The sequence below is a fragment of the Phyllobates terribilis genome, unplaced genomic scaffold, assembly GCF_046119375.1.
Source record: "Phyllobates terribilis strain yellow unplaced genomic scaffold, ASM4611937v1 Scaffold_7__3_contigs__length_470593459, whole genome shotgun sequence".
Classification (NCBI taxonomy): Eukaryota; Metazoa; Chordata; class Amphibia; order Anura; family Dendrobatidae; genus Phyllobates; species Phyllobates terribilis.
Genome location: NW_027362767.1, coordinates 328,215,236 through 328,234,141, shown reverse-complemented (window position 1 = coordinate 328,234,141; position 18,906 = coordinate 328,215,236).

The window sequence follows — 18,906 nt, the reverse complement described above, 5'->3', positions numbered from 1 at the left end:
CAGAAAATCTACTGCCAGCTTTCTGCATCTCAGTTCCTATGTTTTCATTCATAGTTGAGTTGCTTAGCAATGTTTCCATGTCAAAGATATGGCCACAACTTTTTCATGAATACCACTTCTGACCCAACTTCTCCAGACAATACGTGGGTGTTACAAGATCCCACTGATTTTTGACTATTCTGAGAAGATGGTACAGCTGGATATCTTCCAGTTTTGAAGGGTAGCAAGCATGATAATTCTTTCATCCTCTGCATTAAGCTTCATTGGCTTATCTACAGTCCTCAATGTTACCCGTTTCTTGTTATTTCTTTGAAAGAGCTTAAATAGCACATTTTGAAACCCCAATCTGCTTTGAAATCTTTTCCTGGGAGAGACATTGCTGATGCAGTATGACTACCTTGTGTCTTGTTGTTGTGTTCAGTCTTGCCTAGGTGTTTGACCCTTGACATGATACGATCTTGCACAACCTCATCTTTTTAGCAGTTTTTGGCTGTTCCTCAACCAGTTTTAAGTGTTTTTTACCAACTCATAAAAATGATGACCATTACCACCTGCTTGGTATAATTGATTTCTCGTACAATTGACTATAGTTACAGTACAGACCAAAAGTTTGGACACACCTTCTCATTTATAGATTTTTCAGTATTTTCATGACTATGAAAATTGAACATTCACACTGAAGGCATCAAAACTATGAATTAACACATGTGGAATCATATACTTAACAAAAAAGTGTGAAACAACTGAAAATATGTCTTATATTCTAGATTCTACAAAGTAGCCACCTTTTGCTTTGATGACTGCTTTGCACACTCTTGGCATTCTCTTGATGAGCTTCAAGAGGTAGTCACCGGAAATGGTCTTCCAACAATCTTGAAGGAGTTCCCAGAGATGCTTAGCACTTGTTGGCCCTTTTGCCTTCACTCTGTGCTCCAGCTCACCCCAAACCATCTCGATTGGGTTCTGGTCTGGTGACTGTGGAGGCCAGGTCATCTAGCGTAGCACCCCATCACTCTCCTTCTTGGTCAAATAGCCCTTACACAGCCTGGAGGTGTGTTTGGGGTGATTGTCCTGTTGAAAAATAAATGATGGTCCAACTAAACGCAAACCGGATGGAATAGCATGCCGCTGCAAGATGCTGTGGTAGCCATGCTGGTTCAGTATGCCTTCAATTTTGAATAAATCCCCAACAGTGTCACCAGCAAAGCACCCCCACACCATCACACCTCCTCCTCCATGCTTCACGGTGGGAACCAGGCATGTAGAGTCCATCCGTTCACCTTTTCTGCATTGCACAAAGACACGGTGGTTGGAACCAAAGATCTCAAATTTGGACTCATCAGACCAAAGCACAGATTTCCACTGGTCTAATGTCCATTCCTTGTGTTCTTTAGCCCAAACAAGTCTCTTCTGCTTGTTGCCTGTCCTTAGCAGTGGCTTCCTAGCAGCTATTTTACCATGAAGGCCTGCTGCACAAAGTCTCCTCTTAACAGTTGTTGTAGAGATGTGTCTGCTGCTAGAACTCTGTGTGGCATTGATCTGGTCTCTAATCTGAGCTGCTGTTAACCTGTGATTTCTGAGGCTGGTGACTCGGATAAACTTATCCTCAGAAGCAGAGGTGACTCTTGGTCTTCCTTTCCTGGGGCGGAACTCATGTGAGCCAATTTCTTTGTAGCGCTTGATGGTTTTTGCAACTGCACTTGGGGACACTTTCAAAGTTTGCCCAATTTTTCGCACTGACTGACCTTCATTTCTTAAAGTAATGATGGCCACTCGTTTTTCTTTACTTAGCTGCTTTTTTCTTGCCATAATACAAATTCTAACAGTCTATTCAGTAGGACTATAAGCTGTGTATCCACCAGACTTCTGCACAACACAACTGATGGTCCCAACCCCATTTATAAGGCAAGAAATCCCACTTATTAAACCTGACAGGGCACACCTGTGAAGTGAAAACCATTTCCGGTGACTACCTCTTGAAGCTCATCAAGAGAATGCCAAGAGTGTGCAAAGCAGTCATCAAAGCAAAAGGTGGCTACTTTGAAGAACCTAGAATATAAGACATATTTTCAGTTGTTTCACACTTTTTTGTTAAGTATATAATTCCACATGTGTTAATTAATAGTTTTGATGCCTTCAGTGTGAATGTACAATTTTCAATGTCATGAAAATACAGAAAAATCTTTAAATGAGAAGGTGTGTCCAAACTTTTGGTCTGTACTGTATATACGAAATCCTTGACCTTGCGCAAATGTACCTAGAAGAATTGATATTGTTTTGAAGGCAAAGGGAAGTAACACCAAATATTGATTTTATTAAGTTTTCCCTTTTGTTCATTCACTTTGAATTTTGTTAATTGATCATAATAATCTACTAACACTTGAATTTTTGAAAGCATTTTTACTATGCAGCATTTTTTCCACATCTGCCAAAAATGTTTGCCCAGTACCATATTTATTTTTTAATTTTAATGTATTTATTTTAAAGGAGGTAAGGGGAGAGTCAATTTTGTGTATTGTTTATATTATAATTAGCGTTGAGATAGCACTAAAATGCTCGGGTGCTCGAAGCTCGGGCCGAGTTCGCCGTGATACTCGGGTGCTCGACCCGAGCAACGAGCCCAATGTTAGTCTATGGGAGACTCGAGCATTTTTGCGGTGGCACCCCTGGCAGTCTTTTAAAAGCCTAACAAGTGCCCAAAACGATAGTGACAGTGCTCAAATGACATGGGGACAGCATGGGGATCGCCCCAGGAAGCATTTCTGACCCCCAGGTCACTGCTGTCAACAACGTGGTCAGAGGTATTAAGCCACTTTTACAGGCTCACAATAAAACGTTCAAAAACGAAAGTGAAACTTTTTTCCTGTGAAATATGTTAAGGAACATCCTTTCCAGGGTAAAGACTTGTGTATAAGTTAAAATAAATGACCAAAAACAAAAATACTCCTCCACACCTTCGGCTATGTTCACAAGTAGCATTTTTTATGCGTTTTTGCACTTTTGTATTGCTTTCAACTATGACAAATGCATTCACCGTGAAATGTCATTTTAACATTTTACAACCTTATCTGGCCATGTGCTGTGTGACACATGCATAAAGTGCTGAAAAGACAAGGGAACAGCATGGGGAAGACCCCTGGAAGCATCTCTGACTCCCAGGTCACTGTCTAAAAGTGTGCCCATCATAAATGATCCTTACCGCATCAGAAGATGCAGACTTGCAACTATCCCCATGCAAGTTCTAGTCCCAGGGCAGTGTTCAATTGTACCTCCCCCATTCCTTGCAATACAAGCTCAAGTATGCAGCCTGCCACCCACCCACCCCCAGGCTGCAATACCATACTGCTTGCTTGATGGAACTTGAAATTGGGCCTTGTAGGCATGTGGAGGCGGAATCTGGCCACCACGTCATGGCTGTGTTGGCGGCCTGGAATCCATACTCAGTCCCCAGCCGCCTGGCGGCCGGGTGTCCATACTCGGTCCCCAGCCGCCCCGCGGCCGGGTGTCCACACACGGTCCCCAGCCGCCTGGGGGCAGCCGGGTGTCCATAAACGGTCTTCAGCCGCCCCTATTTCTCCTTGGAACATCCCCCCACACACTTTTCTTAGCCCGGCCTGCTTTAGGCAGCATTGGACGAGCCCACCAGAGAACCAGACTCCTCCGGTGGGACCTGACTTCTCCATCGGTGGAGTTGAGAGTGCCAAGGTGAGGAGCATGATGATGATGACAGAAGTTAGTATCTGCTATGTTTTCTTTTAGTGCAAGTGTAAGTGTGCAGCCTGCCACCCACCCACCCCCAGACTGCAATTCCATACTGCTAGCTTGCACTTGAAATGGGGTCTTTTAGTTTGGAGGAGGCCGAAGCTGGCCACTACCTCATTGCTGCTTCGGCAGCGAGGTATCCATACTCAGTCCCCAGCCGCCCATATTTGTCCTGGTGTGCCTTATACATAAGATTAAGCGCGTATACCAAAACTTTACCTGTGCCCTCCCCAGTGCATTTAGTGGGAAGGAGAGCCTATTCCGCTGTAGTGTGTGCATGCCAAACCCCTGTTCATGGTACATGCGAAGATGCCTCCCACCTTGTACCTGTTGTTGCAGACTTGCAACTATCCCCATTCAAGTCCTTGTCCCAGGGCAGTGTTCAATTGTGCAGCCTGCCACCCACCCACCCCCAGGCTGCAATACCATACTGCTTGCTTGCTGGAACTTGAAATTGGGCCTTTTAGGCATGTGGAGGCAGAATCTGGCCACCACGCCATGGCTGTGTCGGCGGCCTGGTATCCTTACTCAGTCTCCAGCCGCCTGGTGGCCGGGTGTCCCAGCTTGCTCCCCAGCCTCCAGGGGGTGGCCGGGTATCCATACTCGGTCCCCAGCCACCCCTATTTGTCCCGGTAACCTTTCCCACACTTTTCTTAGCCTGGCCTGCTTTAGGGCAGCATTGGCCAAGCCCACCGGACTATCAGACTCCACCGGTGGGCCCTGGCTTCTCCATCAGGGGAGTTGAGAGTGCCAAGGTGAAGAGCATGATGAGGATGACAGAAGTTAGCATCTGCTTTGTTTTGTTGTAATGCAAGCACATGTATGTAGCAGCGGCTAGGCCTGAGGTGGTCAGCATTTTGGCGCATATCCTACCTCCTCCGAGGATTGCTGGATGTTTTCCTGCTACTATCCAAGTTCTATGACTCCTGTTAAAACAAAGCTTCAGGTGATAAATGATGGATGAGGTAGTGGCAAAGGAGAAAGAGCAGGAGGAATAGGGACCATTCACATCAATATCAGGCCAGTCAACCAGATATGTCTTGTAGGATATGTTTCTGTAACAAAAGGAGCGGTTTGGCTACACAGTTATAGGGCATACAGTGAGTGCAATGCCTTCCAAAAATTTCAAGCCACTCCAATGCCCCTTGGAAATGACATGGAGGTCAGAGGGCGTTAACTAAACCTTTTTTTCCATTTATAGCAACTGGGTCTCCCGTGCTCTGTTGGCCTAAGCAGTGAATGGAAGGCTTTCCAAAAATTATGAGGAACTGCAATGCCCCTTACAAGAGCCATGCGTGGCACCCCAGGGGTCTGGTCACCACAGTAATAGAGATATTACGTCGGAGAGCAAGTGGGAGGTTTCCTGGTCAGGATCCCTTAAACAGTCAGAGTCAGAGTGAGAGCAAGGGAAAGTAACAGCAAGGAGCTCTGTAGGAGCTAGGAGCTAAAGACCAGGGGCTGGAAGCTGAGCAGAGCTCGCCCTGGCAGAAGACAATAGGAACCGGACACAGGAATCCGAAGCTGTGAGGACTTATATATCCAGCAGCAGAAACCAGCTGGCAGGGGATTTCAGGTCCTCTGGCCATAGAAGCCCAGAGGCTCAGTCACAAGCAAGGGACCAGCACCGCCATCGTGGAGCGGAGGCTAACAGAAGGCCCCAAGTCACCAGCCATACAGGTGAGCACTACACGGTACACTCAGGGACGTGGGCTACTTCTACCCGCTTACAGCTAGGTAGCCAGGAAGAGTGTAGACAGACGGGGAGGCCTACAACTCCACCTGGCCAGGGGAACTCCTGCTTGCTCACAGACTGACCAGGCCTCTTATACTAGCCAGTACTCCCGGGAGGGTCTACCTTATAATCATCTGTAAAGACCCTGAACTGCACTGCAAAGACTCTGAGTCATTCCTGCTGCGCTCGTGCACCATCACCCCCATCATCCACACTCACTGCCCTGAGGCTATACTCCTCCCGAGGGGAGTTATCCCATTCTATGCTGCGCACACAACACCAGCCCCAGCGGTCTGCCTCACAGCGGTGGTACTCCCTGACCGCAATCCACGGGTGGCGCAGTCGGACAATTAACCTCAAAACCTAAGAAAGACTGCCACTGGTTTGACCAGCCTGAGCCACGGGACCGGGTCACAGCCACGGAGACTACAGACCCCAGAGACCCGGCACTGGGTATCCCACACACGTGGACACACGGCCCAGGGGGCGCGTCACATGCAGTACAGCATATTACAAACATAAGTCCCATTATTGGGGAGTGGGTGTCCCATAGTATTTGCTTATGCTTTCCCAGCAAAAGCTGCCAAAAATTAGGACGGAGCAACTTGCAATGCTCCTTACAAGAGCCATGCAGTACAGCATATTACAAACATAAGTCCCATTATTGGGGAGTGGGTGTCCCATAGTATTTGCTTATGCTTTCCCAGCAAAAGCTGCCAAAAATTAGGATGGAGCAACTTGCAGTGCCCCTTACAAGAGCCATGCAGTACAGCATATTACAAACATAAGTCACATTATTGGGGAGTGGGTGTCCCATAGTATTTGCTTATGCTTTCCCAGCAAAAGCTGCCAAAAATTAGGACGGAGCAACTTGCAATGCCCCTTACAAGAGCCATGCAGTACAGCATATTACAAACATAAGTCCCATTATTGGGGAGTGGGTGTCCCATAGTATTTGCTTATGCTTTCCCAGCAAAAGCTGCCAAAAATTAGGACGGAGCAACTTGCAATGCCCCTTACAAGAGCCATGCAGTACAGCATATTACAAACATAAGTCCCATTATTGGGGAGTGGGTGTCCCATAGTATTTGCTTATGCTTTCCCAGAAAAAGCTGCCAAAAATTAGGACGGAGCAACTTGCAATGCCCCTTACAAGAGCCATGCAGTACAGCATATTACAAACATAAGTCCCATTATTGGGGAGTGGGTGTCCCATAGTATTTGCTTATGCTTTCCCAGCAAAAGCTGCCAAAAATTAGGATGGAGCAACTTGCAATGCCCCTTACAAGAGCCTTGCAGTACAGCATATTACAAACATAAGTCCCATTATTGGGGAGTGGGTGTCCCATAGTATTTGCTTATGCTTTCCCAGCAAAAGCTGCCAAAAATTAGGACGGAGCAACTTGCAATGCCCCTTACAAGAGCCATACAGTACAGCATATTACAAACATAAGTCCCATTATTGGGGAGTGGGTGTCCCATAGTATTTGCTTATGTTTTCCCAGCAAAAGCTGCCAAAAATTAGGACGGAGCAACTTGCAATGCCCCTTACAAGAGCCATAAAGTACAGCATATTACAAACATAAGTCCCATTATTGGGGAGTGGGTGTCCCATAGTATTTGCTTATGTTTTCCCAGCAAAAGCTGCCAAAAATTAGGACGGAGCAACTTGCAATGCCCCTTACAAGAGCCATGCAGTACAGCATATTACAAACATAAGTCCCATTATTGGGGAGTGGGTGTCCCATAGTATTTGCTTATGCTTTCCCAGCAAAAGCTGCCAAAAATTAGGACGGAGCAACTTGCAATGCCCCTTACAAGAGCCATGCAGTACAGCATATTACAAACATAAGTCCCATTATTGGGGAGTGGGTGTCCCATAGTATTTGCTTATGCTTTCCCAGCAAAAGCTGCCAAAAATTAGGACGGAGCAACTTGCAATGCCCCTTACAAGAGCCATGCAGTACAGCATATTACAAACATAAGTCCCATTATTGGGGAGTGGGTATTCCATAGTATTTGCTTATGCTTTCCCAGCAAAAGCTGCCAAAAATTAGGACGGAGCAACTTGCAAAGCCCCTTACAAGAGCCATGCAGTACAGCATATTACAAACATAAGTCCCATTATTGGGGAGTGGGTGTCCCATAGTATTTGCTTATGCTTTCCCAGCAAAAGCTGCCAAAAATTAGGACGGAGCAACTTGCAATGCCCCTTACAAGAGCCATGCAGTACAGCATATTACAAACATAAGTCCCATTATTGGGGAGTGGGTGTCCCATAGTATTTGCTTATGCTTTCCCAGCAAAAGCTGCCAAAAATTAGGACGGAGCAACTTGCAATGCCCCTTACAAGAGCCATGCAGTGCAGCATATTACAAACATAAGTCCCATTATTGGGGAGTAGGTGTCCCATAGTATTTGCTTATGCTTTCCCAGCAAAAGCTGCCAAAAATTAGGACGGAGCAACTTGCAATGCCCCTTACAAGAGCCATGCAGTACAGCATATTACAAACATAAGTCCCATTATTGGGGAGTGGGTGTCCCATAGTATTTGCTTATGCTTTCCCAGCAAAAGCTGCCAAAAATTAGGACGGAGCAACTTGCAATGCCCCTTACAAGAGCCATGCAGTACAGCATATTACAAACATAAGTCCCATTATTGGGGAGTGGGTGTCCCATAGTATTTGCTTATGCTTTCCCAGCAAAAGCTGCCAAAAATTAGGATGGAGCAACTTGCAATGCCCCTTACAAGAGCCATGCAGTACAGCATATTACAAACATAAGTCCCATTATTGGGGAGTGGGTGTCCCATAGTATTTGCTTATGCCTTGCAAGCAAAAGCTGCCAAAAATAAGGACGGAGGAACTTGCAATGCTGGCACCCTGGTGATATAGTGGTGGTGGAGGCTGAGGATAAGGAGAAGAAGATTAAACAGCCGAAACGAGGAAGCGTATACCCATGTGTGGGTGTGAAGCGGTGCATGTGAATACACCTCCCGAAATAACACAGTGGATTTGACTTTATGTTACTCTGCTGTCAATTGGTGGTGATGAGAAGTCTGGCCCAATCCAGCCCATGTTCATTTTGATAAGGGTCAGCTTGTCAGCATTGTCAGTTGACAGGCGAGTGTGCTTATCAGTTATAATTCCCCCAGCGGCACTAAAAACACGCTCCGATAGCACGCTAGCGGCAGGGCAGGCCAGGACCTAAATGGCGTACAGAGCGAGTTCATTCCAAGTGTCCAGCTTGGATACCCAATAATTAAAAGGCACAGAGGAATCACGGAGGACGCTGGTACGATCGGCAAGGTACTCCCTCACCATCTTTTGAAACTTTCCACTCCTTGTGAGAGTACCCCGCGCCTCAGGGCCTGTAAGCTGGGCGGGTGTCAGAAAACTGTCCCAGAACGTTGACAGTGTTCCCCTGCCTCTGCTGGATTGGAGTTGCATCTCTCGCGCCTGTACGCCTTGGTTGGGCAACGAACTGTGACCTCTGCCGCTAGCGTGTTCAGATGGGAATTTTTTTAAGAGTTCTGCAGCAAGGGCCTTCTGGTATTGCCCCATTTTTGTAGACCTCTCCACCTCAGGAATAAGAGAGTGAAAGTTCTCCTTGTAGCGGGGGTCTACAAGTGTCACCAACCAATAATGACTGTCACCCAACATTTTGACAACGCGAGGGTCACGGTTAAGGCAGCGTAACATAAAGTCAGCCATGCGTGCCAGACTGGTAACGGGCAAGATTTCCGTGTCCTCACCAAGATGACGACTGACCATGCTCTCCTCCTCCTCTTCCTCCTCCCCCCTATCCTCAGGCCACCCACGCTGAACCGACGGTATGACACTTGTACAGGTACTAACTACCGTCTACAACGCATGATAGCAGCTCTGTTCTTCCTCCTCCTCCTCCTCCTCCTCCACTCCCTCATTGTCCCCCAATGCACGTTGGGATGAGATGAGGCTGGGCTGTGTGTAATCGCCCGCTACGGCTTCTTGATCCATCTCATCATACTCTGGCTGCAATGCCTCCTCTTTAATTCTCTGCAGAGAGCGTTGCAAAAGACAGACAAGTGGGATGCTGACACTAATGATGACGTCATCGCCACTCACCATCTTGGTGGCCTCCTCAAAGTTTGTCAGGATGGTACATATGTTAGACATCCAGGTCAACTCCTGAGGTCTTATGTGTGGAGTCTGACCTGAATATCGACGGCCTTGTTGCAGCTGGTACTCCAAAACTGCTCTCTTCTGCTCACAAATCCTTTGCAACATGTGGAGGGTAGAGTTCCAACGTGTGGGGACATCACACACCAGTTGGTGTGCCGGAAGCTGCAAACGCTGCTGCAACACAGCAAGGGCGGCGGAAGCTGTAGCCGACTTGCGAAAATGAGCTGACAGGCGGCGTACTTTCACGAGCAGATCTGGCAACTCGGGGTACGATTTAAGAAACCGCTGAACCACGAGGTTAAGCACATGAGCCAGGCATGGTACGTGTGTGATCTCACCTCGCCTCAGAGCCGCCACCAGGTTATGGCCATTGTCACACACGACCATGCCGGGATGTAGGTTCAGCGGTCTCAGCCACAGATCTGCCTGCTCTTTCACAGCTGTCCACAACTCACAAGCAGTGTGAGGTTTATCACCTAAGCTTATGAGTTTCAGCACAGCCTGTTGCCGCTTGGCGGAGGCAGTACTGCAATGCTTCCAGCTTGTAACTGATGTGGTGATATCTGAGATGGAGGCTGAACATGAGGAGGAGGAGGAGGAGGAGGATGCGCAAGAGCTGTACACTGTGGGGGCAACTCTGACTGACATAGGGCGCGCAATCCTCGGTGTGGGGAGGATGTGTTCCGTCCCAAGGTCCGACTGGGTCCCGGCTTCCACTATGTTTACCCAGTGTGCCGTCAGAGAGATGTACCATCCCTGGCCACAAGCACTTGTCCACGTGTCCGTTGTCAGGTGGACTCTCCCAGTAACTGCGTTGTTGAGGGCACGGCAGATGCTTTGGGACACGTGCTTGTGTAGTGCGGGGATGGCACACCGGGCAAAATAGTGTCGGCTGGGGACCGAGTACCGAGGGACGGCCACCGCCATAAGATTGCGGAAGGATTCCGTCTCCACCAGCCTAAAAGGCAGCATTTCCAATGCAAGCAGTCGTGAAATGTGCGAATTTAGGACTGTGGCCTGTGGGGCGTTAGCTGCGAATTTCCGCTTTCGTTCAAAGGTCTGGTATATGGACAATTGAACGCTGCGGTGGGACGTGGACGTGGACGTTGATGCTGTTTCTTGAGAAACTGCCATAACAAGTGAAGACTGAGAGGAGGGGGCATCTTTACATGCAGTATGGACAGGGGATTGCCTTGCACACACAACAGGGGGTTCTATTGCACGCACAACAGTGGAAGAAGCAGTGGTGACACCCGCTGACACTGGTCGTGGACCCTGGGTTTCGCCCCACAAAGTCGGGTGCTTTGCTGCCATGTGCCTGATCATGCTGGTGGTGGTCAGGCTGGTAGTTTTGTCACCTCTGCTGATGCTGGCATGGCTGATGGAACATATGGCCTTTTTGGGGTTATCAGCAGAGTCTTTAAAAAAATTCCAGACTCTGGAAGACCTACCGCTTGTACTGGCAACGTCCCTCGTGTTGGTGTTACGGGGAACGGTTGCCTGCCTTCTGTCTGCGGCCACCACACTGCTTCTTCCTGCCTGTTGGGGTACTCTGCTTCCCTCCCCCTGTGTGTTGCTGGCCTCACTCTGCATGTCCTCCTTCCACGTTGGGTCAGTTACTAGATCATCCACCACCTCCTCCTCTTCCACTTGCGCACCACGATCCTCCTCCTCACTTCCTGGTAATTGTGTCTCATCATCGTCCACCTCTTGTGACAGATTGCCAACGTCGACTTCCTGTGGCCGTGGCTGTTCAACTATTTGGGCATCGCAACATGGGATCTCCACTTCCACCACTTCAAGCGTATCAGGCGAGGGGCCCAAATATGGAAATGGACCAGTGAACAGTTCTTCAGAGTGTCCAAGTGTGGGATCACTTGCTGTCTGACGACACTCGGCATGGTGGGAGGAAGGAGCATCAGGGTGAGGAGGAGTATGCGGTCGAGACTCACGGCTACTAAGAGTTGACCGTGTGGAAGACAGACCGGAGGTGGTGGTGCCCAGGTAACTGGAAGTATTATCTGCTATCCAATTAATAACTTGTTCACACTGATCAGTTCTCAATACTGGTGTTGTTCTGTGCTTCCCTAGTAATTTGGTCAAGAAGTGGAGCGAGAAGATGTGGCTGTTGGCTGTGGCACATTTTCACCTTGGCCACAGCCCCGTCCTCTGCACGAACCATCACCAGAACGTCCACTTCCACGTCCCTTGCCACGCGCCTTGCCCATTGTAAATGAAGTAAAATAGCTTACACTTGCACTATCAATGGAAAAAGGGTAATAAAGAGTAGATTAGAACCGTGGAAGAGGAAAACCACAGTTATTGTTTTCTGGGGTATACCACACTTTTTTAAATAGAGATATTTGCGGCTGAACAGTGAGCGACACACTCAAACTGCTTTTTTTTAGATACCAAAGGCCCAAAACTGGATAGTACAGCGATTTGACCCGTGGAACTGCGAAACCACACTGGGATGTCGGGCCTACACAAGACTATTTTCAACAGATATATTTTTGTGTCACAACAGTCAGGAGACACTACTGTTTTTCTTTACGGAAAAAACTACCAAAACCTGAATAATAGAGATTTTTTACCGTGGGATGGCAAAACCACAGTTATTGTTTACTGGGGTATACCACACTTTTTTAAATAGAGATATTTGCGGCTGAACAGTGAGCGACACACTCAAACTGCTTTTTTTTTAGATGCCAAAGGCCCAAAACTGGATAGTACAGCGATTTGACCCGTGGAACTGCGAAACTACACTGGGATGTCGGGCCTACACAAGACTATTTTCAACAGATATATTTTTGTGTCACAACAGTCAGGAGACACTACTGTTTTTCTTTAAGGAAAAAACTACCAAAACCTGAATAATAGAGATTTTTACCGTGGGATGGTAAAACCACAGTTATTGTTTACTGGGGTATACCACACTTTTTTAAATAGAGATATTTGCGGCTGAACAGTGAGCGACACACTCAAACTGCTTTTATTTTAGATACCAAAGGCCCAAAACTGGATTGTACAGCGATTTGACCCGTGGAACTGCGAAACCACACTGGGATGTCGGGCCCACACAAGACTATTTTCAACAGATATATTTTTGTGTCACAACAGTCAGGAGACACTACTGTTTTTCTTTACGGAAAAAACTACCAAAACCTGAATAATAGAGATTTTTTACCGTGGGATGGCAAAACCACAGTTATTGTTTACTGGGGTATACCACACTTTTTTAAATAGAGATATTTGTGGCTGAGCAGTGAGTGACACACTCAAACTGCATTTTTTTTAGATACCAAAGGCCCAAAACTGGATAGTACAGCGATTTGACCCGTGGAACTGCGAAACCACACTGGGATGTCGGGCCTACACAAGACTATTTTCAACAGATATATTTTTGTGTCACAACAGTCAGGAGACACTACTGTTTTTCTTTATGGAAAAAACTACCAAAACCTGAATAATAGAGATTTTTTACCGTGGGATGGCAAAACCACAGTTATTGTTTACTGGGGTATACCACACTTTTTTAAATAGAGATATTTGTGGCTGAGCAGTGAGTGACACACTCAAACTGCATTTTTTTTAGATACCAAAGGCCCAAAACTGGATAGTACAGCGATTTGACCCGTGGAACTGCGAAACCACACTGGTATGTTGGGCCTACACAAGACTATTTTCAACAGATATATTTTTGTGTCACAACAGTCAGGAGACACTACTGTTTTTCTTTACGGAAAAAACTACCAAAACCTGAATAATAGAGATTTTTTACCGTGGGATGGCAAAACCACAGTTATTGTTTACTGGGGTATACCACACTTTTTTAAATAGAGATATTTGCGGCTGAACAGTGAGCGACACACTCAAACTGCTTTTATTTTAGATACCAAAGGCCCAAAACTGGATAGTACAGCGATTTGACCAGTGGAACTGCGAAACCACACTGAGATGTCGGGCCTACACAAGACTATTTTCAACAGATATATTTTTGTGTCACAACAGTCAGGAGACACTACTGTTTTTCTTTAAGGAAAAAACTACCAAAACCTGAATAATAGAGATTTTTTACCGTGGGATGGCAAAACCACAGTTATTGTTTACTGGGATATACCACACTTTTTTAAATAGAGATATTTGCGGCTGAACAGTGAGTGACACACTCAAACTGCTTTTTTTTTAAGATACAAATGGCCCAAAATGGATAATACAGAGGTTTGAAAAGTGGAAGTGCAAAACAACACTTCTGTTTCTCTAGCCTACACCAGACTATTTTCAACAGTTATATTTGTGTCTGAAAAATCAGAGACACGCTTTTTTTTTGGGGGGGGGGGGGACACACCAAAAGGTTAATAAGACGGGTATTTGTACAGTGTGAAGGAGGAAAAAAAAGGAGGATTTAGATTAAAAAAAAAGGATTTTTCCTGGCCCCCGAATCCTGGTGCTAAGTCCAGCAATTTCAGCAACAGGAGCACACAGGACTGCAATGCAGCGTTTGCTGGTATAACCACTGTGTCTCCTATACAGCCTGCCTGCCTGGTATCTGGGATGGATATTAGTCCTGAAAAGGACTGTTTGTTTGTTCTGGCAGCCTTTACAGACCCTACACTAACTATTTCGCAGTTTATATCACTCCCTAAATCAGCAGCGCTGTCCCTACACTGTCTAATCCGGAGCGACTGTGTCCAAGATGGCGGCACCCCGTTTTAAATACTCGAGGTGACGCTGTGCGGCCAGCCAATCACTGTAATGCCCACAACCAACATGGCTGCAGCATTACAGTGACTGGCTGGCAATCCCTGCATGTTCATTGGCTCTGTAAAGAGCGCCAAACATGCAGGGCGGAGACCCGAGCTCCCGCCCGAGTAACCCGGAAATGCTCGGTGCTCGCCGAACATCCCGAGTAGCGTGATGCTCGGGCGAGTAACGAGCAGTGTCGAGCATGTTCGCTCAACACTAATTATAATGTTTCCTAGATTCATGTGTGCTATTAATTTGTGAAAAATAAATTAAAACAAAAGTTACTTTTAAGTGAGCACAATCCATAATATTATTGTATTTAAAGAAAGAAGAGTGTCTGAATAAATGTCAAATGAAAAAAAAATATTTTGGAAAAAAAAGATAATCATAATCCAGAAAAAGCAACAATGAAGTACATTTTATTATAATAGTATAATAAAAAAATCTCCAGGGGATGTACCCTTCATCAGGAAATCAATTTTATATGAACTTGTGCAGGTCAAAATCCAATTTAATGTCTGTAGGCAAAATATACAAAATCTTCTTATAATATCTTGCTAATAAGTTGTATTGGCAGAGTCTCAGCTTGTAATGAGTTCATCCCAAAGAGAGTCATGTACTTTTATTTTATGCACAATAAAATTGTAAACCTGCTAAGAAGATCTATAAAATCAAACTTCTTAGGAATTTTCATTACCTATCTCCACCTGTTATAAAGAAAAGTGGATACATTGGTGCTTTTGTTAGAGACACATGAGTTTTATCTCTGACTATATTCACATTTGTGTTTATTTTTCCAGTGCAAAACAGGCAAAAGGAACAGATAAACAGAAGCAAAGGGGCTCTGTTGATTAAATATGGGGTCCATCTAATTTCCATTTGTTTAAATTTTAGAACAGAAAAAAGTCTTATAGACAGAAGTGTTTTTACATTCTAAAAAAAATCCCCACAATTAAGTCTGCTGTAAGATCTGTGTATAGAAGGAACAACCTAGTTTTTTTAAAAAAAATGTATACAAAAGTTTCAATACATAAAAAAAGTATATACATATTGTATCATGGTAACTGTATTGACCGGTAAAATTAAAGATAACACATTAATTATACCGAACAAAAAAAAATAGATTTTGAGAATTGCTATTTTTTTTTGTTAATTTGCTGATTTTTGTTAATTTGTTAATATTTTTTTTTTGTTAATTTTTGCTTTCCAGAGGTAGTTATGAAAAAGTTATGTATACAACAAAATCGTACCAATGAAGAGTACAGCTTGTAAAAGAAAACCCTCACACAGCTCCACTATGAATTCTAAAAATATGAACATAGGATCCGGCACTCTTAAATAGCATGAAATATAAATTTTAATCAAGCAATTAAAGTTCCATTAGGAGTTCATGATATGCAATCCACAACACGTAACGTTTGGTCGTTGAACCACGACCTTCATCAGACGGATTGCTAAAGGAGTGAGACGCCAGGGGAATCAGCACGACTTTGATCAGTATTTTGAATCCAACTTGTGCACTAAAAGTCAATGGGTGCACATATGGATCACATATAGGTTATCATTAGTGATGAGCGAGCATGCTCGCTACTGCTCGGTGCTTGCCCGAGCATCTCACTGCACGAGATGCTCGGCGCTCGCCGAGTATTTCCGGGGTTGCTCGGCGGGAGCTCAGGTCCCCTCCCTGCATGTTTGGTGCTCTTTAGAGCGCCAATCAACATGCAGGGATTGTATGCCACAAACTATAATGCCGTAGCCATGTTGGTTGTGGGCATTACAGTGATTGGCTGGCCGCACAGTGTCATCAGGCCTATATCAGACCTGGCGCTGCCGTGCTCATCACAGTCTACTCCGCAATCAGGCAGTGTAGGGAGAGGTGCTGCTGAGCTAGGGAGAGATTTGGTTGTTTATTAGTTAGAGTAGGTATTCTACAAGATTCTCTCAACTATCTGAGGACTAAGCCAGCTGCAGAGATATATCAGTGCTAGGCTGGCAGGGTATATAGCAGACTGCAGTGCACATACAGTACAGACCAAATGTTTGGACACACCTTCTCATTTAAAGATTTTTCTGTATTTTCATGACTATGAAAACCGTACATTCACACTGAAGGCATCAAAACTATGAATTAACACATGTGGAATTATATACTTAACAAAAAAATGTGAAACAACTGAAAATATGTCTTATATTCTAGGTTCTTCAAAGTAGCACCTTTTGCTTTGATGCCTGCTTTGCACACTCTTGGCATTCTCTTGATGAGCTTCAAGATTCAGTGACCGGAAATGGTCTTCCAACAATCTTGAAGGAGTTCCCAGAGATGCTTAGCACTTGTTGGCCCTTTGGCCTTCACTCTGCGGTCCAGCTCACCCCAAACCATCTTGATTGGGTTCAGGTCTGGTGACTGTGGAGGCCAGGTCATCTGGCGTAGCACCCCATCACTCTCCTTCTTGGTCAAATAGCCCTTACACAGCCTGGAGGTGTGTTTGGGGTCATTGTCCTGTTGAAAAATAAATGATGGTCCAACTAAACGCAAACCGGATGGAATAGCATGCCGCTGCAAGATGCTGTGGTAGCCATGCTGATTCAATATGCCTTCAATTTTGAATAAATCCACAACAGTGTCACCAGCAAAGTACCCCCACACCATCACACCTCCTCCTCCATGCTTCACGGTGGGTACCAGGCATGTAGAGTCCTTCCGTTCACCTTTTCTGCATCGCACAAAGACACAGTGGTTGGAACCAAAGATCTCAAATTTGGACTCATCAGACCAAAGCACAGATTTCCACTGGTCTAATGTCCATTCCTTGTGTTCTTTAGCCCAAACTTGTCTCTTCTGCTTGTTGCCTGTCCTTAGCAGTGGTTTCCTAGCAGCTATTTTACCATGAAGGCCTGCTGCACAAAGTCTCCTCTTAACAGTTGTTGTAGAGATTTGTCTGCTGCTAGAACTCTGTGTGGCATTGACCTGGTCTCTAATCTGAGCTGCTGTTAACCTGCGATTTCTGAGGCTGGTGATTCGGATAAACTTATCCTCAGAAGCAGAGGTGACTCTTGGTCTTCCTTTCCTGGGGCGGTACTCATGTGAGCCAGCTTCTTTGTAGCGCTTGATGGTTTTTGCAACTGCACTTGGGGACACTTTCAAAGTTTTCACAATTTTTCGGACTGACTGACCTTCATTTCTTAAAGTAATGATGGCCACTCGTTTTTCTTTACTTAGCTGCTTTTTTCTTGCCATAATACAAATTCTAACAGTCCACCTGACTTCTGCACAACACAACTGATGGTCCCGACCCCATTTATAAGGCAAGAAATCCCACTTATTAAACCTGACAGGGCACACCTGTGAAGTGAAAACCATTTCCGGTGACTACCTCTTGAAGCTCATCAAGAGAATGCCAAGAGTGTGCAAAGCAGTCATCAAAGCAAAAGGCGGCTACTTCGAAGAACCTAGAATATAAGACATATTTTCAGTTTTTTCACACTTTTTTGTTAAGTATATAATTCCGCATGTGTTAATTCATAGTTTTGATGCCTTCAGTGTGAATGTACAATTTTCATAGCCATGAAAATACAGAAAAATCTTTAAACGAGAAGGTGTGTCCAAACTTTTGGTCTGTACTGTAGCAAGAGGGTTCATTCCAGTTCTGTCTGCTGGTGCTTTTACAGATATTTGTAGAAGTAGCCCCAGGCATCAGGGGCCAGGAATATTATTTTTTTTTTATCTTAATCCTGATTATTTGCTTAAAAAGCAATCCAGAGAACATCGTTTTTCTGCGCCATTTGCTTATTGGCACTGGAAAATACAGCCAGGTCCTTTCCATATTACTGCACTAAAATCCAGCTATTTAAAACTGTGGTTTGTCTGTCACACGTCTCACATATAATTGCGCTGAAAATTCTGCCATTTCTGGCATCCATTGAAATTTTGTAGCAGTGTGTCAGAGAACTTATTGACACGAGGTCGGCGCTGTTAAAAATAGTTACCTACAGGCCAGCTATTTAAAACTGTGGTTTGTCCGTCACACGGATCACATATAAATTCGCTCCAAATTCAGTCATTTGTAGTGAGCATGGAAGATATTGTCCTCCATTTAAAATGGGCAAGGCGCGTGGCAAGGGACAGGGAACTGGACGTGATGGTGCATGCAAAGGTCAAGGCCGTGGGCAAGCTGAAATTGTACCACAACAAACACCCACATCTTCTCGCTCGACCTTCCTGTCCCAACTAATAGGGGACCACAGAACACCACTATTGAACACAGAGCAGTGTGAAAAGGTTATTGGTTGGATAGCAGATAATGCTTCCAGTCACTTAGCCACCACCACCACCACTCTTTCTTCCACACGGTCAAGTCTCATTAGCCATGAGTCTGGATCGCATATTCCTCACCCTGATCCTCCTTCCTACCACCATGCTGAGAACCCAGAGACAACTGATCCCACACTTGGACACTCTGAAGAGCAGTTCACTTTTCCATTTATAGATTCGGGCCTCTCGCC